The sequence below is a fragment of the Lipotes vexillifer genome, unplaced genomic scaffold, assembly GCF_000442215.2.
Source record: "Lipotes vexillifer unplaced genomic scaffold, Lipotes_vexillifer_v1.1 scaffold108, whole genome shotgun sequence".
Lineage (NCBI taxonomy): Eukaryota > Metazoa > Chordata > Mammalia > Artiodactyla > Lipotidae > Lipotes > Lipotes vexillifer.
In genome coordinates this window covers 422,230-445,908 of record NW_006781176.1, presented here as the reverse complement: position 1 = coordinate 445,908, position 23,679 = coordinate 422,230, and the positions used below count along the sequence as shown (strand labels likewise).

The window sequence follows — 23,679 nt, the reverse complement described above, 5'->3', positions numbered from 1 at the left end:
AAGGGCTTTTGTAAAGAAGAGAGTTTAACCCTGGCTTCTTATTCAAAAAAAAGAAAGAAAAGAAAGAAATGTTCAGAGCTTTGATCCATCGAGATTTCTGCCAACACCAGGATATAACTTTTTAAAATGACGCATAGATGTAAGTCAGCGTGAAGTGGATTTGTTAAGCAGAAGGATGAGTAACGGAATACAGGGAGGGTGACCTTTAAATTTCGGCTGTTAGCTTACAAAAAGGTATTCATGTTTAAAACTTTTCTGTAATATGCAGTACTTGATCCGTAAGATAATTCATTGATTTTGTTTTAAGGCTCCAATAAATAAAAAGTTTGGAAATCTCGCGCCATTTAAAACTACTAGTCATTAGGTAATGAGTCTGAGTAAAAAGTCAGGTACATGTTGTAAGAGCATTCACCTGTTTACATTAACAAGAAGACTTACAGTAAAATGAACTTTTCTCTATAAAGAGTTTGTCTCATATGTTTATAGCATAAACTCATTTGGTGATTTATCTAATATCTAATCAGAGCCAATGTTTTGATAATTATCATAATTGCCAGTGTTCTAATTTGGGTGCCCAGCTCTTTGGTTGGGAGTAGGGGTGGAGGCTTATTTAAAGAAGAGCAGTGGAGATAGAGATGTTTCACCTTATAAAAGGAATAAGGTCCCTGTTGTGCAATAATTGCTATATTACTTGAGATCCAGGAGGAGACCCTCACCTATATTTTGACCTCTCTTTTCTCCTGCTGTAGAATTAATAAGGTTAATTGTCAAGGATAGGATTAGATTTTTAGCAGGCCTAGGCAGTTTTAATCTTGTCACTTGCTGTGCATTACTGTAGTTGATAAGTGGCTTGTTTCCTTGAGTATCTTTGCCCATTTTGAAATGTGCATGACATCTGACAAAGAATTTTCCATTTCCTGTGACATACAGAATTGCCATGAAGCATTACGGCAAAGTAATGTTTTTGGTAGTTTAATGAACACAGAAGAACTAGGCAGTTAGTGTCTGTTCCAAGTTTTGTCACTGAATTGGTCTACAGCTCCAGGCAAGCTATCCCACACCTGAGTCAGTTTCTCCATCTGTAATATAGGACTAATAAAATGTGCATCTGCTCACTATGTAGAAAGGGCAGTGAGAACCAACAGTTCCTCTGGTTAAGTGACATTGATTGTTTTAGTTAATAAGAGTACTTTTTAATGCACTTTTGTTTTGGTGTCATGAATTTCAGTTCCTTGGTGAATAATTATGATAAAGAAACAGTTATAATAGGGAGACTGCCTATCCATATGCCATCACTTAGGAAGTGATAAACTCAAAATTTCTCCATTGTTAAGAAAATATAATTTGGTGTCATATTTTTAGAATCAGTGATGACAAGAAAATAGACTGACAGATAGACTTGCTTGGTTTGTTTACTGATAGATTTTATTTCTAATATAGCCAAGGTTTTGCTCTTCTCAAAAATTACTCCTACCTTTCCTATCCTATTAAAGATTTCTCACATAGCAATATGGCTCTAAAACCCAGCCTTGTGAGTTGGAGAGGAAAAGTGATGCTTTATGACTTTATTACAGATGAAATAAAGCCTAGAGAAGTTCGTTATTTGAATTGCCTAAAGCTACACAATTTGTAAGAACCAGAACTGAGACTTGAATCTGGGTCTTCTGACTTCTAGTCCTAAATCTTTGCTTTGGAGCAGTATTTTCCAAACAGCTGTCTAGGCCCAAGAGTTTTCACCAACTGAGGTGAAGTGAGAAATAATATAGCAATGTAAGTATTGGTAATATACAATATAATGAATATTCATGCACTCAATACCCAGTTGGAAAGTTAAAACTACAAAACAAAGCTTCCTCTGTACTTGGTACACCTCTTAAATCCTATTCCCTCTTTCCCCACTCCCAACCGCTAACATGCGTCCTTCCGTTTATACTTTACTACATTCCTTTATATCCATGAACCCTATATGGTTGTTCTTTGATTGGTTTAAGACTATTTAAATATGAATTTTGTATCTGTAGCTTGCTTTCTTCACTGATCATGCCAAGATTTATCTATGTTTATTCAGGTAGCTCTAGTTTATTTTTACTGTCGTATGGTGTGTGTTTCATTATGTGACTGTATCAGGTTTCTGTTGGTCATTTTAGTTGTTTCCAATTGTTTGCTTATTAAACAGTGCGTAGGGAATATTCCGGTATATGTTTACTTAGGTGCATGTGCTAGGCTTCCTCTAGGGTAGTGGTTCTTGAACCTATATCCCATTTTTAAAGAAATATTTTACAACTTCCCCAATACTGTTAAAATGAAATTCATAATAATAAACTTACATTCATATTTTAAATAAAGTAATGCCCTGACTAAAATAAAGAAGTAATTTTATAACAAAGTAATATATTGCACTGTGTCAATGCTCAGGCTCAACCACACTGTAATCTTGCTACCAAGTGTGATAGTAGATCAGTAACATTAGAATTCTGGGAGCTTGTTAGAAATCAGAACCTCAGGCCCTACCCTAGTGATTCAGGTGCTGAATATTAACAAGATTCCCAGGTGAGTTGAGTGCACCTTAAAGTCTAAGAAGCACTGCTAGAAGAAATAGTAGTAGTCAGATACTTTGCACTGATAGGATCACCATGAATAGGACAGCTGCTAAAGCACATTAAACAGGTGTGTTGAATTGGCCATTCAAATACCAACAGAGGCACTGATACTGATAAGGGAGTTTCTGAAATAACTAATTTCAGTAAAGTTGGAACAAAAATAAAAGTGCAGTCTTCTCTCTTTACACAAGGGTTGCATTCTTTAAAATCTTCACCTATATTAAAACAATACAAATATACTTTGTATTAAATCCTATTTATTAATATCTGACCTTATTTTTTCCTTCTGTTCCCTTAAATGAGTGTCCAGCAGAATGTTCAAAAGTCATGGGACGTGTCACAGCATTATCTTTACATACCAAGTGTGCCTCGTGTCCCTGGTATCTATACAGTAGTACCCCCCATTCGTTACAACAACTAAAAAGCCATTATTGAGAATGATTGCCCTGGGATATAAATCTAGTAGTAGATTGCTAGAACACAGGGTAGGAGCTGCTTCGTCAACTTCATTTGATAACTACCAGTTTTCTCTCCAGAGTGTTTGTATCAGTAATGGATTAAAGGGTCTGTTTTCTCACCTTCCAGATACTTTAGACTTGTTAAGTTTTGACATTATGAGGAGTATGAAATGTTACTTCATTGTAGGTTTCTTTTGTATCTTCCCCAGTTAGTCACACTGTTGAGAACACTTTATTTTTTGGCTATTCATGTTCCTTCTATGAATTGCCTATTCTGTTTTTCTATGGGTTTATTTTATTGATTTGTAAATGCTTTTTATGTATTCTGGATAGCAACGCTTGGTAGGCTTTACAGATATTTTCTAGTCATTTGCATGCCTTTTCACTTTAAGTATGGTATCTTTTGGTAACTAGATGTTCTTAATTTTAATGTCAAATTCTTTTATGATTATGCTTTTTCTCTTTAAAGGAAATTTTCTCTATCTTGAGATTATAAAATTCTGTTATAGTTTGTTTTAAAAGTTTTACTTTTTCACTTGTAAATCTTAAATACACATGGAGCTATTTTTATAAAAGAGGTGTTTGTGAATCTAAATTTACTCAGTAAAAATGACTACCCTTTATACTGAATTTATTTTTATGTTAATGTGTGCTTATGAAATTATAGTGATAGTATATTATATTTAGTTTGTAACATCCCTTTGTGGCAAAATTAACACTTGTTAACTCTTGTCATTCCAATTTTTTTTTTTTTCATTTGGATCGAACACACAAGCCCTGCATTGAAAGGCAAAGTCTTAATCACTGGCCCGCCAGGGAAGTCCCCAATTTGACTTTTTAAATAAAAGGTTTGGGAACCACTGCTTTTAGAGTACTCTGATTCCTTTTTTCATCTGTGTCTCACATTCGGCCTCTAAAACATCACAGAAAGTGAGCAGGTACTCATAGGTACTAATCTTTCATCATTTGCATCTCCACATTTTACAGTTTGTTTTATGTGTCTTGTCATCACTTTTTATTCTGGCTAGAATTTTTTAAATGATACTTATTATCCTAATTTTTTAACAGAATTTCAGACTAAATTCAAATATTTTAATGTTAATTTGGCTCAGATGTAGGTCCTGTTTTGTTTTCCCAGGAATTAAAGGTGAAAATGGTCAGACAAGTCCTTGTACAGTTAAAGATGAAAAGTGGGAAAGGAAGAATGGGCCGGTGTCTACTATCAGTCACTCTTCTAGGTTTGAGGGGTGCATCTGTAAACAAAATAAACAAAGATCCCTAACTTTCTATAGCTTACCACCTAGCAGAGGCCCATGCACAATATGCACAATAAATATATAATATGTTAGAAAGCGATAAATAACTTCTAAAGAAAAGGTAGAGAATGGTAAGGAGGAAATCAAACGAGGAAGTTTTGACCTATTAAATAGGTCTCCCCTTTGAGGAGAATGAGCACAATGTGCAGTGAGGGCATTAACCATGTGGACAATCTTGGAAGAGTGGACAGAATATAGTCAAGTTAAAACTGTGTTCCTGGCTCTCCCATTTAATAAGTTGTGTGAACTTGGACAAGTTGATTGACTTAACCTGAAGCCTTGATTTCTTCATATGTAAAGGGATGATAACCTGAGAAAAGTATTATTAAGATTAAAGGAGATAACAAGTAAAAGCCCCTACCTCCTTCCCTCCCTGCCCCAGCCCCCTGCCATGTAGTTTCATGTAGCACACTGTACTTTATTTTTATAGCAATAGAGATAAGGGTCTTTACCCTTAAAAATACATACTGCTAAAGAAATTCTTTTCATTATGTCTGTCTTAGCATATTTAACTAAAATTTATTTTTAGAATGTAGCCACAGTGAAAGAATAGGATTAAGAGAATAGGTATATGCTTGATGTAGGTCGGGATGAAGAAGAAAGAGACGTTGAAATAACCTCATTAGCTTGGGGTAGGCAAGTCTCCATTCCAATCCCAACAAACCTGAAATAAAAGAAAACACCTCCAGGAACAAAAGTAGAAGACATTATCAGTTTATCTAGTGCGACAAATTTGTTTGGCTTCTGAATTTACATTATTCTTAAATGTGTTTTGAAAATTAAAAGCAGTTGAAATAATTCCTGTAATAAACTTCCCCCCCAAATTCCATCAGCAAACTGTAGCCTAGACTTTTTGTTTCTGATTAGTATCCTGCTTGGTGTACTGATAATTTTTCACTCTTTAGCTTTGCCATCTCCACCCCTAAAAAGTAAAAATTATTCTCCACACATCAGCTATTAGTGAGAAAATAGTGCCATTCGGTGACTTGGTTTGGCAAGCTTACATTTCATTCACAGGTTTTGAACAGACCTCACTGTCACTTTTATTAATGAAGATTTAGGGCGGTTAAGTTAATGGGAGTGAGGAAGACCTTTAAAAATTATGCATGGAAGGCATTCTGATAGAATTCCCTAGGGTAGTTGCTTTCAATTTTTCATTTGTTAAAATCCATAACAAGTTTTGCTTTCATGACCTAATACATGCATATGCACATACAAAATAATGTTGCACCTAAGATTATCTAAATGCTCAGTAGAATGAATGGAAAAGGAAGTACTTAGAAATAAGGATAGATACCGGGAAGGGAAGAGGGTGGGGGAATCATGTATGACATGTTAGAGTTTAGATTAATCCAAGAGGGATATAAGACCTATTGAAAGATTTTAAACAAAAAAATGAAATCACTTGGCAACAGTGTAGAATGTGCATTAGAGGGGTATGAGATAGATACTACTGAGTGACTTTTTAATATTAAGTTGAAAAGTGGTTGAGCTAAGATGTGGCTGAGGGGATGGATGGAGAGGTACCTAGGAGTTAGGCCTTGATTGAATGAGAGGACTGAAAGAAAGGGAGGAGGGAAGGAAATACAGATTTAGATATTCAGGGTCTATAGCTTAAGGGAGAGGTCTGTGCTAGAGATTTAGGTTTAGTTTTTTAGATTTAGACACCATCAGTGTGTAAATGGTAGTTAAAGCCAGGGGTATGGCTGAGAACAAAAGACAGGAAGACAAAAGACCAAAGTTGTAGTTAAAGCATAGGTTTGGGCCAGTTAAACAAAAGATAAGAGGACGATAAAAGACAATTTGTAAATAATAGTAATAATAATAATAGTATAACCTTTGAAAAGATCACCAGAAAAACCTAGATTGGAAGTTAGTTTCAAGAAGGAGAGGAGAGGACAATGGTGTTTAATTCCACAAGTGATTGTGTAAAAGGAAAACTAATAAATACCCAATGCACTTGAAATTATGAGGTTACCGGTAATCCTAAATGGATCAACAACTTCATGATAGATGTTAGATCACAATTCATTTTGGCCCTCATGGGGAACAGTGGAAAATGAGAAGTAAAGAAGTTTGATTTTGAAAGATAGAGAAGGTAGTAGAATCTAGATATATACACTTTTTTTTTTTTTTAAAGAGGAGACTCTTGAATATGTTTATAAACAGCAGAGATGAATCAGAAGAGCAGGAGAGGCTGAAGATACAGGAAACATCAGAGAGGATAACTGATTAGGCAGGGTCTCTGAAGATGCTCGAGGCATTGGAACCCTCCAGAATATGTGTGGAGGAGTGGGTCCTGAGGGAGTGACACTTCGCACAGTCAGGGTTTGGTTGATTTCGAGGGTCCAGAAAGGGATTATAAAATACATGCCTGCATTTTCCAAGTAAAAAGAACATCTTTTCTGCATCTAGTATGGCAGGAATTTAGATGTCTCATTTCATGTTCCCGGTAACTCTGTACAGTTTACAAATAAGGTTGAGGCTCAGAGAAGTACTGTGATTTGTCTGAAGCCGACACAACTTAGAAGGTAACTGAGCTGTGATTTGATTGCATTTATATCTAGTTTCAAAGCCCAGTAGTTCTAAAATTTTTTATTTTTGAGGGGAACAGTCAAATTTCCAAAAAGGGGGAAGGAAAATGAGAGGCTACCAATTGAAGTTTTGTTCAGTACAATCACTTCAAAAATAAAAAGTTAGTACCTATCACTTCTTAGTTTCTTACAAGAGTTTCATTTTTCACAAAAAAAGATATATTTTAATGTTAGAAAACTGTTGAAAGGATATAATCTCCAAATAGAGGGCAAACCTTTAAATTTATTAATTCACTACTTTTGTCCATAACTTTTCTCATTTTGCTGAAGAATGGTAAAAACTTAATTATAGGCTAGTACCAACCCTCAAACCACCCATGCCAACAAAGATTCATGAAATGAAACTTATATATATACAAAAATATAGTACATTGTTACCACTGTATAACAAACTTCAGTTGTTATAGCTGAATATTTTATTGTGTTCAAAAAAACTAAATATTGTATTTCCCCCATATTAGAAACTTCTTTCATATTTTGTTTTGCTGCAAATTGATTTCTAAGGGTTCTCATTACCAAACTTGTAAGAAATTAATAAAATGATAAAAGCAACTCCTAGAAATTCAAATCATTAATTCACAAACTGTTTCGTTTTGTAAATTTCTTAGATACTTCTGGGTTTTGTGTATTGTGGCTTATTTTTTAAATTGCTGAAAGCCACTGTAAATCTAAATACTTTTAGAAATAGAAAATCAAATTGCTCTAACAGATATTTTGTACCATTGCTTACTACCCTACCTTGTCCCACTTTGGGAATATTATCCTGGGTGCATAAACTTATTTGCTTATAGAAGTGTAAATATTGCCTAACCAACTATAACAGTACATCTTTAATCAACACATGTGTATCTTATTTTTTTAGAGTTCCTATCAAAGTGAAGAACTGACTTAGTTCCATCGTCTTCTCTTTAAGTTTGAAGTTCTGCTTCTGCCTGTGATGGCACTGGAAAGTAGTACTAATAATACAGGGGGAAAAAAATCACTGTTCAGGGGCTTACAGCGGGGCACTGACTGATAACTTATCACTTAGGGACAATATGCTCCACCTGAGGGCTGCAGGAGCGAATCAGTTATTTTAAGTGCCCAAATCATTTAAAAGTGAATGCTTTAAGAATATAAATTCTTCCCACTAGCACACATTTCATCCCAAAAGAAACTGTCAGTAGCAGAGAATGTTCAGTTTTTGCCAATACAAAATTTAAATGAACTCTTCAAAGTAACTCATGAGTACTAGGCTCACTAAAATGGCTCCCAAATTAATCAACTTGGAAGCATTTCAACTTTTTTTCTTTTTGCCACCATTCAAATAACTTTTAAAAAAGGATTTTCTAGCCTTGTCAGAAGATACTCGTGATATAACTTAATATAGAAAAATATAGTATTATAGCTTTATAATCAGGAAAATGGATTTGCTATTGCAGTTAATGGGTATTAGCCAGATGAAACATCCCCATTTGGCACATAAGTAAAATGTACATGTGGTAATTATCCTTAACTTACTGGTCTGCTTATTTAACTATCTTTCTTAAGGATTTTAAGTATATCAGAAGGTTTTTTTTTAATGCATAGAATGCAATGTAAATAGAAGCATAATTTGTTGATTATTATGGTTTCCAGAAAGATTCAAGCCATAAATTACACACATTAGTGTTGTGAATCCTGATTCAGAATAACAAAACAAAACCTATTTTAATTATATTTAGCATTGTCTGTCTCAGTTTATGTTCTATCAGGTCTTTAGGTATAACTGCAAGTTCTTATTTTCTTTACTCTCTCATTTCATTAGTAAATTATTGATCAGGTGCTGCCTGTATACTGCTGAATAAAACACATGGTCACTAACGTCATAGTAAATACAGTAGGCATTAATCAATTAAGCACACATGGCAGGGATCACAATATTCAACTGTAAGGGAAAAGAACTGGGTGCTATGAGGAAGAATAACAATTTAGATTTGAGGCTTATAAGATGTCTGGGAAAAGTGGCATTTGAGACTGGAATATTGAGAGGTCAGAGGGAGCAAATGAGGCAAGTGTGCAAATCCTGACGTGGAATCAGCTGTCAAGAAACTGAAAGAGGGTGAGTGAGGGAGTCTGCAATCATAGAGTTGAAAGTATCAAGATAAGTTTGGAGGGGTAAGCAAAGGCCAGATCACACAAGGCCTTTAAGGACCTGTGGAGAAGTTAGATTTTATTACAGGTACAGCGGGAAGCTATCAAGGAGTTCTTGAGCAGATTACCTTGTAGGCTATGTAGAAAAGAAATTGTAGGTTAGGAGAATATATGAATGGAAGAAATTCACATTTACTCTCAAATATTTTCCATTTGTTTGTTTACTCACATTCTAAGTTGTTCCTTCTGCTGTGTTATTCTACATAACCCTGGTCAGTCCTTTCATTTGTAAAAGCCAGGAATTACTATAAAAGAGTGGAAAAGGTAACCTCAGTAAATCAGAGGAATTGCATGTGTTCTCATCTGCAATAAAGGATGAAAGAAATTGTTTTTCCAAATTGAACTCTCTGTTTAGTATTTATTTAGACTTAGAATATTGAGGTCGAGGTCATTGAAAACTACCTGTTGTTTGATACTGTTTTAACTTAATTTCAATAATGTTCCCACAGGTTTCACAGTTTTTGTTCTCTTTAGAAATGTTATATTTCAGAGGCTATTTTTATATTCTTGGTATTTTTAATAGAATAAATTCTTGGTATTTTTAATAGAATAAACAATCAAATTTCTCTTTCTATAGGGTCAAGGAGAGGAAGGGAATTATCCAGTTGTATAAAGAGCAACATTGTGAACATAGGATACAATGCCCCCCAAATCCAGGCAGATTACAGAGGAGAATTAGGATTTAGCATAATAAAATATTCTTGCTGGAAAAGCTCTAGGTTTTATAATTGAATCTTCTCACATTAAAATTGAGGTAGTTGGGGGCATAAGAGCTTATTTAAATAGAGGTGTAACTAGAACCTGAGTTCCCTAAGTCCTCAGCTGGCGCTGTTTCTACCATTCCTTTACTTTATAAAAATGAGGTACATATAATGTGAAACAAGACTTCTTCAAAAGGTAAAAATTGTATGCAATACCAAAAATCATTAGATGAGTTTAATATTTCATGTCTGAGATGATATTTAGTAACCCAGTTGATGACATTTGAAAGGATGAGTGGACTACCCATCTTTAATGCTTGCTTTCTTCCTCCTCCCAAACAAGTATTTACACCAGAGATATACAAGACATGTATCTAAAACTAGCTCTCAGATTCTTCTCAAATCAAGTATCAAGGATTTGCCTCAACTGTTTTTGCAATCTTCTGTTCCCCTTCCCACCATCCCACTTTTCTCCAGTTGCATTACTGGGCATACAGCAACAGAAACATCATTGTTCTGTATCAGCTTTTACTAAAATACTTTTCAGACCTATTCTAGAAATTGTCTCTAAAAGAAAACAAACAAAAAAATGTCTGCAGTATTTACTTTGTTTGCTGCTTGCCTCATTAAAAGGAAAATTTAAGACAAAATTTTTATTAACTAAAATACCCAGTAAATCAAGATTACCTTTAGTTTATTTTGTGTGGGAGAAAGTTTTATGTGTTACTAATTTGGAGAAACAATTACCTTTAAATGTAGTCATGTGTTGATATTTAATTAAAGGATGTGGTTCATACATTGTGCACCATATAGCCATTTGTTAAATCTTCTGCTTTCTAAATAATGTGTGTTTGATGTGCCTCCATGTAGCAGGTTGAAGAGTATGCCTGTTTGAGGTTTGTTTTTGAAAGCTTAAGATTTAAATAAATAAAATTCTTCAGTAGTACACAAGTTACCAAGTTACTGTGCTCTAAAATCATCAGTACTTTCAGATTCTAATGTAATTCCAAGTCAGTGCAGGCTTATATGCAGTTGCCTAAATGACTGCATCATTCTTTATTCCATGTGTAAAGAACTACAGTGGTTTTCTATACATTGTTAAACAGAGATTTATTTTTAAATTTCTCATTTATCTAATCCTCCCCTTTCCCTGTTTTCTTTTTCTTCCTTTCTACCATGTACCTTTGCCTTAGTTCTTTCTCAACTGTCATACTTTTACATGTATTATTCTCCTAGCCTGGAGGGTTTTCCCTCTGCTTTTGGAAGTCGTATTTACTGACTTTTTAGTTCTAACTCCTTCATAAGGTCTTTCCTAAGTGTTATCTACTTTCGTCTGATTTCTGAAACTTAAAGTCTACCCTGTATTACATAGCATTTAATTTTTTATAAGATGAAAAGAGCCTGTAGAGCATTAATTTATTAATAATATATATTCATTCATTATAATACATTTAAAATACTGACAGCCAATTTACAAAAGAACACATGAATTTAAGAATTAAAAGAGACTTGAATGAATGTTAGGCCAATTACTTTATTTTTTCAAATGAAGAAACATAAGAGTTAAATTACTTGCCTGAGGTCTTAAAGAATTAAAACTGACTTTAGTCTGTTAGATATGTTGTTCTTATTTTCTTTAATTGGGCATTTAAACGTTTCTTGTTTGAAATAGTTATTCTAGTTCTTATCAGGCACTCCTGAAGAAAATTTGCACAAAACTTCCATGTTTGAAGAAATGATGGCAAAATGTTGATTTGTTGAGGCCAGGAAAGGTATTAAGCACAAGTTACAGTCATGAGGATTTATTACACACTTTCTAGGAGTGGTAGTATTTCTTCAGACCTTTACTTAACAGGTGAGTATAGCTAAGGAAAAGCAGCTGGCAACCAGGAGAAAAAGGAAGTGGTGGAGATGGCAGTTTATGTTGTGTTGATAGACAAACGGAGGGCCATATTAGTAAGAATTGATTGGCTTGTTACACAATCTATATGAGAGGTAATGATACTTGTTAAGGAATGTTGTACTTTTATTAAGGCCCCATAAGTGCCAGCATTCCCCCCATATCCCTACTAAAAATATGGAGAAGGGATTGATATGAGGAATATACTTGTATGCTGCTTATGCAGTTCTGTGGTTCTTTTGTCCCAATGCTTAATGAAAATACCTCTTTTAAAATCATATCTGGGCTTCCCTGGTGGCGCAGTGGTTGGGAGTCCGCCTGCTGATGCAGGGGACACGGGTTCGTGCCCCGGTCTGGGAAGATCCCACATGCCGCGGAGCGGCTGGGCTCGTGAGCCATGGCCGCTGAGCCTGCGCGTCCGGAGCCTGTGCTCCGCAACGGGAGAGGCCACAGCAGTGAGAGGCCCGCGTACTGCAAAAAAGGGGGAAAAAAAAAAATCATATCTATAGGAACACTTGAAATTGTACCCTGATCCACCCTGAAGCCATGTGGTTTTGTGTTTTTTTTTGTTGCCTGCTTAAACAGATTTATATGTTTCACTTCTCTGTACTGCTTTATTAAATAATGGTAGGATAAAACTGACTTAATTTAAATAACCTAAATTTCACTCCTTCACCAAATAAACATTTTTAAGAGGTTAAATCTCAGAGCTGGTCTAGTGGAAGAGCCTGTTATTTTGAGAATTGATGTTTAATATATATATGCAAGTTTGGACTACTTCCATTTTCAATGGGAAGAATGTGCCAAGCTCTCGGCTTCTGTAATGCCACCTTGTCAATGTTCTAATGCTTAGAATTGTTTCTTATTAACATCTTCTACCCCAAAATGGCAGTGTATCTGGATAACATAATAATGTATTTCTCTCAAGAATTGATATTGGACAAACACTTAGCAGGATGGTTCAGAACTAGGTACTATTTAATCAGTTCCATGCAAAAGCAGTTACTGTGCTATCAGCTTGGGTGTCAAACCTGAAAATTACCTTAGATACCAACAGCACTATTAAGGATATGTGTGGTTCTATGAACCCTGAAACTATATGCAAAATTTTTAGAAAAATGGATCCAAAACATTTAATAACAGAGTGACCTGAAAACTCTCTTCTAAAAAATCTGGTGGTTCTTGAGTTAGAATTTCTGTTACATAGTCATTTTATGCTTCTTAAGTCTTACTAACTAACCTACCTATACTTTGATTCTGTAAATGCTCATTTTGTCCCAAACTTCACTTCTGTATGGTTAATATTCTCAGCTCTATATTCTCCTGACTTCAATTTCCTTTTTCCCTTTTGGCCGTGCACACAATCCAGATTACAATTTTGGTAGCAAGTTCCTGACCTTGGAATATCCCTTCAACCTGGGCATTAAGGAATATTCCTAGCTTGTTGTTGTATACTGTCAGTACACAAAAACATATTACATTTCTATACATTAACAAAGAATTAGAACATGGTATTTTTAAAAAGGTTAAATAGAGAATACAGGAATACAAACACTCAGAGATTTCAGTTCTTCCCAAATTGATTTCTAGATTCAGTGCCACTCATCAACATCCCAGAGAATATCAAGTATCAAAGTTAATCCAAATGACATATCCCCATCAGGTGGTTATATAGTTGTTACTGGAAACTGATGCCACCTTTGAGAGCAGTTTGGCAGTCCATTTTGGATACATTTTAAGAAATAGAAATTTGACAATATTTAAAGCATATATCCAAAGACTTCCTAAAATCCTTGCATACTTGAAGGCCACTGAAATATATCACTTTCTTCCATGAAACAAGTAAAATTTGCCTGTTTTAAACAGTGACTTCATAATCTTCAGAAAAGAACATCAAAGCTGTGAATTTATAAATGCCAGTCTAGGTTTTACTTACTTTTTTTGCCACCTGGTGGCCAAGACCACTTCCTTCCTCTTGCCCCAGGTACATAGTCTCATATTCTGAACCCCCAAACAAACTTTTTTTTTTCATGTAGTCTTAGATTTTTACATTTTATTTGGTTTGGCTTTAGTTTGTTCTTGTGTATGAAATGGGAAGGTCTTTCATCCTTGTTCTTCTTTCTCCACTGGACTCGTTATACTCTCTCCACATCCACACCATAGCGAAACATTTCATTCCCAATACTCATCTTAACTCAATGATTAAAAGCATGGACTCTGGGTCAAACTGCTAAGTATCAATCCTGGCTTCACTACAGTGATGGGGGAAACTAAACTCGGTTTTTTCATCTGTAAATTGGGCTGGTGGGGAGGATAATGGCATCTCTTTCATAGGGTTGTTATAGGGATTATTTATAAAGTTTTATTTTTTTTTACAAGATCTAGCTATATAAATATTTTGATAAATAAACACTAGCTTGGCTTTTGTAACCTAGCAAAATATCATACCTGCAGGTTTAGATTTCTGAATGTCAAAAGTGATACTAATGTTTGATTTATTTTGTTTTACAAACTAGCTCAGCTATCATTGGCTTTTGAGTGACTTCTGTGTGGCAGCCATTGCTAGAAGTAGGTATACTTGAATGTTGAGTATATGCAGTGAAGGGTATGTGTGAGATATGGTTCAAAACAATAAGGACAGAAATGTCCTTGTGGTTAGTAAATAGTTGGTAATTTACAAAGTGGTTCAGCTGATTAATTGTACAATAAAGAAAAAGCATTTTTAAGCCCAAAAAGTCTGGCTCCTTTTGGAACAGGACTTCATGGACCCCTCATATACAATTCCATGCTTTTAGAAGTTACCTTTTAATAATCTATACAGACTGGAATTTAATTTTTTAGTGATAATTCACTGAGTAGTACAGATATAAAATGTCTAAAAATTTTGAAGTTTAGGAGTTTGCAGAGTATATACTTAAATTTAAATTTCTTGAAAAATTGAAATAAGTTTTATTTTAGGAATATAAAATATTTTAAATATTTGACTATAATTTTCATATTCAACATATTAAATTTTAAAGTATATTTAACCCATATTTTAAAAATTAACTTTGAATTGTTAACCTAGTTTTGTTTTATTTTATTTAAATATACAGCTTGCTAGATACAGCATTTCTTTATTTTGTTTCTGATAGATGGGAAGTGAGAAATAATTCAAACAAAATAAATCTACATTAGAATGAAACAAGATATTTTTATACTTTTTGAAACATTGTTTCTCCCCCAAAAGAAATGAAAGCAAGGACTTGAACAGATGATTGTTCACCCATGTTCATAGAAGCATTATTCACAGTAGCCAAAAGTGTCCAGCAGATTGATTAATGGATAAACTAAATGTGATATGTACATAAAATGGACTATTATTCAGCCTTTAAAAGGAAGGAAAGTCTGACACATACTGCAACATGATGAGCCTTGAAGACATGCTAAGTGAAATAAGCCAGTCACAAAAGGACAAATACTATATGATTCCACTAGAGTAGTCAAATTCATAGAGACAAAAGGTAGGATGGTGATTGGGAGGGGCTGGGGGAAGGAGGGAATAAGGGAATCATTGCTTAGTAGTACAACGTTCCAGTTGGGGAAGATGAAAAAGTTCTGAAGAAGACTGGTAGTGGTGATTGCCTAACAGTATAAATGTACCTAATGCCACAGAATTGTACACTTAAAAATGCTTAAAATGATCAATTTTATGTTATGTATATTTTACCACAATTTTAAAAAGCACATTGTTTCCCCCGGAGTGGCCAGGAGACACAGAGATCACTCATTTTGAAAAGCAACTGTGTGAAATAGGAATCTTTCACCACCCTCAGGAATACCTGCACTCCCCCTCCCTACATTGTCACTAGCCTATCCTCCTCCCCTAAATTACAACTCATTAACTATAATTTGCAAAATATAAATTAACATGCTTGTTTAGGTACTTTTTTAGTGGTGGGGGAAACTTTGAAAATCTCTGAAGTTTTTCAAATTATATATTTCTTCACTCTTTTACATGCTATGGAAGATTGAGTGAATTGAAGCTTTTGACTGTAAATGAAGCTTAATTGTAAAGTTTTAGAACTAGAAGAAATCTTAATATCTAGTTCAAACTTCTCATTTTATTTAAAAGGAGAATTAGATTTAAAGGGATTGACTTCCCTAAAGTCACCAACTTTATAGTTTCTGGACTATACTGTACTCATTTGAATAATTTACTGGGTAGAATCCCTAATTGCATTACGGGACCAAATAGTTAAAGCTGTACCATGTTCTCAAATATTTGTAAGGTATCTTCTGTTCCCGTTGAAAACGGTAAATAGAACACACTTTTTTTTTCCATAGGCAAAGGTGGATGGATGTATATGGGAGAGATTGATAGACTTGAGCCTGACTCAAGTAAAGTACCCTATCCCCAGAAATCCTCTTTATTTTCATAGTTGTAGGAGATCTAAGACTGCAGCCAGTCAGCCGTATTCAGACTAGAAGTCTGCTGGGACAGCATGCTTACACAAATATAAAGGATATGCAATTTAATTCTTTGCTCATAAATATGAACAGTCAGTGAAGAAGCAGTCTAACAGCATGAAAATCAAAGATGAACAAACAGAAGGAACAAACATCTGAAAAACACAGATGGACAGAACAACAAAAATTTGGCTCACTTAGTATTCTAAGAGAGATTTCAGAGGATATTGCACCCATAAACCAAAAAGTTGGGGGTTTTTGTTGTTTGGTTTTTGGTTTTTTTGGCTGTGTTGGGTCTTCGTTGCTGTGCGCAGGCTTTCTCTGTTGCAGCAAGCTGCAACTACTCTTCACTGTGGTGTGCGCGGGCTTCTCATTGCGGTGGCTTCTCTTGTTGCGGAGCACAGGCTCTAGGCGGGTGGGCTTCAGTAGATGTGTCTCGTGGGCTCAGTAGTTGTGGCTCTTGGGCTCTAGAGCACAGGCTCAGTAGTTGTGACGCACAGGCTTAGTTGCTCTGTGGCATGTGGGATCTTCCTGGACCAGAGCTTGAACCTGTGTCCCCTGCATTGACAGGCAGATTCTTAACCACTGCACCACCAGGGAAGCCCAACCAAAAAGTTTTAATGTTAAAATTGATTTTATACTCTAGAATACCAAAGTAGCGATGTGTGAGATAAACTAGAAGAAATTACCTAGGAAATAGAGCAGAAAGAGAAGGGAAAAGGAAAGAAAAGTTTGTAAGTATAATAGTCCTAGGATTCCTAAATAGGAATTCCTGGTAGAAAGAGAAAGAGGTGGAAAGGGAATTAAAAAACAGAAGAAAAATTCTTTGAGCTAAAGAAAAGTCTTGAGGCTTTAGATCAAAATGACTTGTTAAATATACAACAGAATGAATGAAAACACATTTAGATATAGTCTCAAAATTTCAGAGCTCAGGATAAAGAAAAATCTCAGTTTTTTTTTTTTTTTGTGGAAGAGAGATGGGAATTACTTTAAAAAACAAAAATCAGATTGGTATTAGGAATCAACATTGGATGCTAGAAGATGTGGGCCAATGATTTAAACTGGGGTGGAAATTTCTTTAAAAACTTGTAATTCTAAAGCATGCCTAGTTTACAGTTTGTGAAATCTAAGTAAGAACTTTGTTTTTAAATAAATATTTTTGGCTGCGTTGGGTCTTGGTTGCTGTGCACGGGCTTTCTCTAGTTGAGGTGAGTGGGGGCTACTCTTCCTGGAGGTGCGCAGGCTTCTCATTGCGGTGGCTTCTCTCGTTGCGGAGCACGGGCTGTAGGCGCACGGGCCTCAGTAGTTGTGGCTCACGGGCTCCAGAGCGTAGGCTCAGTAGTTGCGCTGAGGCATGTGGGCTCTTAACCACTGCGCCACTAGGGAAGTCCCAAAGTAAGAACTTTTTAAAATTGTACATTAACATGTGCTTTATTTCCCCCAGGCCCTTGTGAGGGAGGGAGGGCAAATGCTTGGAGATGTATTCTAGCAAAACCAAACAAAAAATAATCCCACAGAAGACTTAAAACATGAGCTTATGAAACAACAGAAGGGTGATGAAAAGAAATCCTAGCTAGACAGACCCCTGGGCTTTGAACTGTCCCAGAACTTAATTGTTTCAGTTTAAAATAACTCACTGGGGACTAAGAACATCTTCAGAAACAACACAGATTCTGTTGCACAAATTCGAAGAATAAGAAGTTGGAATATGTTAAATGTGATAAAAGCTTATGAACTTTCTGAAAATTAAAGGCAGCAGCTCTAGGAAAATTAAAGGCTCTTCAGAAAGTCAAATATGAAACAAACTAAAATGTGCCTTATTTTTGAGCAGTTATCAGAGTTATAAACACCTTCACACTTGGAATTTAGTGACATAAAATATCCCACTACTTGGATGGCAGTGGATAACATTGTAAATACTTTTTGTTACCCAGTTTAAAAAAATCAACCTATAGATAAAACAAAAATTTTATAATTATCAAACAAACTGCAAATGATATAAAACTTAATGTGAAGGTAATTGTATAGCCAATTATAATGGTATTTGATTACATAAGAAGCCAGTGGAAACTTCCTAAAGTTGATGGAACAAGAAATGGAGGGCTTCCCTGGTGGCGCAGTGGTTGAGAGCCCGCCTGCTGATGCAGGGGACGCGGGTTCGTGCCCCAGCCCGGGAGGATCCCACATGCTGCGGAGCAGCTGGGCCCGTGAGCCATGGCCGCTGGGCCTGTGCGACGCGGAGCTCCGCGTCGGGAGAGGCCACAGCAGTGAGAGGCCCGCTTACCACAAAAAAAAAAGAAGAAGAAGAAAAGAAAAGAAATGGAGATTCAAGTATAATGTTGAAAGTTATAAAAATAACCTATGAAAACTTAAAAATAACAGAATGAGCAGAGAAGGGGAAAAGTAGGGTAAATTCTCTAATCTTTCATAATAATGAAACATTATGATAGTGGAGGATAAATACATGAGTGTGGTATTAAACATCAGATCTAAAAGCAAATGACCCAACCTCATAACTTCTGGGATTGAACCTGGTTTGGTTTGAGTTTAGGGTGGGATTAGGGAAGAGACTTCTGTTTTAAATCTTTATTTTTATTAAATTCATACAAGCATATGGTTAAGGAGCCAAATGATTCTACGAAGTTTGTTCTGAAAATTAGCAAGCCAGGGCCCTGTCTGTCTCCTTGATATATCCTTTCCCAGGGAGTATTAACTTTCTTTTGAAGGATTCTTTTTATATTTACCTCCATATCTTTAGATAAGTTTTTTTTATACATCTTTATTGGAGTATAATTGCTTCCCAATGTTGTGTTAGTTTCTGCCGTACAACAAAGTTAATCAGCTATATGCACACACATATCCCCATATCTCCTCCCTCTTGTGTCTCCCTCCCACCCCTATCCCACCCCTCTAGGTGGTCACAGAGCACCAAGCTGATCTCCCCATGCTATGCAGCAGCTTCCCACCAGCCATCCGTTTTACATTTGGTAGCATATATATATCAGTGCTACTCTCTCACTAGTCCTAGCCTCCCCTTCCCCACTGTGTCCTCAAGTCCATTCTCAACGTCTGCTAGATAACAGTATTATATTGCGACTTCTTACATGTTGACATCCCACTTACAGAAGGCCCCCTAGTGTAACACACATCCTTCTCATTCCCACAACTTCCCCATGTAACCTCTGCCATATAAGTATTGTTCGATCTTTCTTTCAGAATAGTCTGATTCCTCAGAAAAGATTCTTGCAATGTAAACCTCTGGTCTTCTGAGTTGGCAAGAGTATCTAGGGAACTGAATTCTTAAATTGACTTTTAACCAGTACTTATTTTAGCCTGGCAGGAAGACTTAACTTTTTATTTTTTAACCTCTTGTGTTTTGACTTTTTTTAAACCATGTCTTGTAATACTTTTATAATTAAAATGTTACTTTTTAGTATTTTAGTAATTTTAATTATGCAGCCTGTTTAATAATTATTTGAATATAGTAGTAGTGTTACCACCATTTGCATTTCTGTCTTTTGACTCTGGGTCCAGGATATTATACAGCAATTCAATTGCCTGAGAACAGAAACTTTGCCGTTGCTAAGTAGTTTCTTACTTTATTGGAACAGCTTATTTTATTTACTACTTGGTAAGGAATGGCTGATTGGGTACTTGTTCATTGTTGATGGTAAATGGTTTTATAATCTCTTTTATAACTCTTAGGAATTCGAATTGGGATACCAGTAATATAAGCCCTCTTTTTGAAGAAGATTGTGTTCATAATTTATAATCATCAATAGTCCTTAAATTTTCTATAACTTGTGACTACTTTAATTATATTGTGCTATAGATGGGTATTTTAAGGTGTGTAGTGTGTTTTCACCTGGAAAATGTCCCAGAAACAGATTTTACTTATTATAAATGTGGAGAAAATAATGTATATTTGTGGAATATCTTCACCAACGTACGTTAACAGCTTTTCTGTGAACTTTGAGGATAAGCATGTTTTGGAAAGTTTTTCAATAGAAGTGCCAAAAACTGATGATTATGGGTAGGGAAATGTGTGCCTGTTTTAGCTTATGCTTAGCAACGTGTATAGGTGTGACTTTGAAATTGCACTGTCCAGTCACCAAGAGTTTTATGGGAATCTGTGACATTAGCATATGCAAAAGTCAAGAGCCTGTCCTACTTAATCAGGAAAACTTGATTTACTTTGTTCAGGCATTGCTTAAGTGGATCATCAGGATTTTAAGTGTTTAGAATACTGTATGGGCTGTGTTCAGAAATTAGTTAATTAATAATCACAAATGTTCTTATATTTTTTTATGGTTTACTTGTAACTCCAGCATACAAGGAACGTTTCAAGAATATTGAATTCCTGGGCTTCCCTGGTGGCGCAGTGGTTGAGAGTCCGCCTGCCGATGCAGGGAACACGGGTTCGTGCCCCGGTCTGGGAAGATCCCACATGCCGCGGAGCGGCTGGGCCCTTGAGCCATGGCCACTGAGCCTGCGCATCCGGAGCCTGTGCTCCACAACAGGAGAGGCCACAACAGTGAGAGGCCCGCGTACCACAAAAATGAATATTGAATTCCTTTGACACCTTAAAACCATGCATTAAAATGTATGGATAGTCTGATTGATTTGCATTCCTCGTTTTAAATAAAATGGCTTTTACATTAAGGTTGGGTTTGATGTAATATTTTTGTCAAGATAGTAATCTTCTAAAACAGTATTGTATAGGTAAACTCATTTAGTTCTGGGTGGTTACATTGTTCAACAGGACCTATAAAAATAGCTTATATGTACTATGATGGGAAGACTGGAGAGGAAGGAGCTCCAACATTTAAATCTAGTATGTATATGAAGCATTCAAGTTTTGGTTCTGCATTGCCTGGGTTTAAAAGCTTTTAGTTCAGCACTGCCCAATAAGGACTTTCTGAAGTGATGGAAATGCTTCTTCTGCACTGTGCAGTTTGGTAGCCACAAGTCAACATATGGCTAGTGTGGCTGAGGAACTGAATATTTAATTTTAATTACTTTAAGTAGCTGTATGTGGTTAGTGTCTCCTGTATTAGTGCAGTAAGAATTAAGAAACTAGGGGAAAACATAAGTACTGTAGAAATGGCTACATTGACCTATGTAGGAGTGCTGAGCCAAATTAGTTTGCTTGGCCTAGCGTATAGGCTCTTCAGCCTTAATTTCCATCTTCTATAATCTTGTCATAAATCCAGTTTCCTCACTTCGGATTCTTACTGTTTAACTTGCTTTTACTGAAGAAAAAATAAATAACTTCATACTAACGCTAGGATTGGGACTATTTTGGTACCTCTGGTAGACCTCAAATTTCTTTATGTGTCTAACCCCAACTTTTCTCACCAGCGGGAAAGGAAACTTATTTTGACATACCCATTATGTTTTGCCTATTTGAGAAACTCCTCTAAATTTTATAAAACTTGCAATTATTAAGGCATCTGTTCAATTTACCAACAAAAACCACGTTTCATAGGTGTTTTCAAGTGATACATTGGCCCAGTTACTAAGTATCTCTAGAATCTTATTAGTATTTAAAAATTATAACTATCTTTAAAAGTAACTGACATGACTCTTTAAAATAGTTTTGCCAAAACTTTAAAAACTTTTCCTAAGTTTTTAAGTTTCCATTCCTATGTAACACAACCCATGCATTCTGTCTTCCGAGTTTTCCTAGCAAAATCACCCAATCAAGTCCTTTGATCTCACAGACAGTGTACTTCTGCTGCTGATTCTTATAATGATCTAAAAGAAATAAATACAACCTACCCCAAAGAGATAAGGGCTACATAAGCTGTATTTCTACATAAGACATATACAAATAAGAAAATGTACTAAACACCTAGTTTCTAAGTAACATTTAGCAGAAATTTTGATCATTATAAGTATTTTGGATACTCTGTCTTGAGTGAAAAATAAGGCTGGTGCCAAACTTCTTTAATGGTGATTATTCAGCTTCTCCGTATACGTTAAACTCTGTAATATATATATCTCTCTAAAAACAGTAACACATGTGGTTTCACTTGTTGCTGTACTTTGGTAAATGCTACTACAGATTACATGCTGGATATTAGGGTGGCAGTACCTAACTCCCTTGGTGCCCTCCAAGGATACTGAAGTGAGCTTAATTTGATTTAGATACACCCCTAGGCTACTGAGCTGTATGTGATTGACCCCCTTTATATAGTAGTATTATGGTGATTTCCTTTGGATTAGTCAACTGGGATGTGTTGGGCTCTTAGCCCCCTTGTACAGAACTAACCTAAAATCTGATTTTTTTTTTCCTGCTTTTTCATAGTTGAGTATCTTCTGTGCCATCGCTTCGAACTTCATTCTGATCTTTGCTACCTCTTGCTCTTAATAATCAAACATCTACCTTGTTTATCCATTTCTGGTGTTAGGCAGGCTTTGCTATAAATCTATTTTTATTTTTTCTGGTTTCTTCTGTCAGTTTAAAAAACATCAAGCTTTAATTTTTATAACCAAAGATAAGCATCAAAAATGGGTTGTTTTTACAGTAGCAAACAGACCAGTCTTTACATTTTGTGCAGTCGTCCCATTTTTAGTTATTTTTTGTCTTTGAATGCTCAGATATTTGTTTATCTTAAAAAATTAATCTCTGGGAAGTGTTGCTGTTATTCTGAATCACTGGGACTTCTTGAAGCCTGATTGCTAAATAGATAGACATATAACTAACTGAAAGTAGTAATCGCAGATTCTCTAGGTAACAAATTCTGACATTCTACAAAACAGAATATGTACTGTTACTTCCCCAGATTTCCATGCATGAAGCCAAATTCAAAGAAATTCATCTTGGATTTTAGAATGTAGTTCTTAACATGAAATCTAGCATATCAAAATTTAAGCAGTTTATCATCTACTGACTACACTCTAAATTGGGTAAGACTTTAAATCAGCTCAGATACTATTTAGAGTGAAATTGTCAAAATACCACACAAAATGAAGAAAAGTTATAAGTATTGATACTTATGTTTTCTCTAAAACCTTTTTTAAAAGACTATTGAGTACTAGTACTATTCATTATGACAAAATCTTGAACCCTAGAAGAATCAATCAATTGTCCTTTGTAGATGGTAGTGATATGAGTCAATCTGCATTACCAAGAAATTATTACAAAAGAGATGAAAGGGAGATTTTTTTTCAGTAAATGTTATTACATCAGGAATTAACAAAAGTCGTTTCAGTAATTTCTTCTGTCAGAAGAGAGGAAGGAGGGGCTTCCCTGGTGGTGCAATGGTTGAGAATCCACCTGCCAATACAGAGGACACGGGTATGATCCCTGGTCCGGGAAGATCCCGCATGCTGCAGAGCAACTAAACCCGTGTGCCACAACTACTGAGCCTGCATGCCGCGACTACTAAAGCCTATGCGCCTAGGGCCTGTGCTCCGCAACAAGAGAAGCCATCGCAATGAGAAGCTTGTGCACCACAACAAAGAGTAGCAGCCGCCCCCGCTC

At 35.6% G+C, this 23,679-nt stretch overlaps 1 protein-coding gene across 1 annotated transcript in view; it reads left to right on the top strand.

Moving 5' to 3' along the window:
* ABHD17B (abhydrolase domain containing 17B, depalmitoylase) overlaps positions 1-23,679 on the top strand; it is a 39,448-nt gene that overhangs the window by 1,326 nt on the left and 14,443 nt on the right. The gene's annotated exons all lie outside the window — the stretch shown is intronic.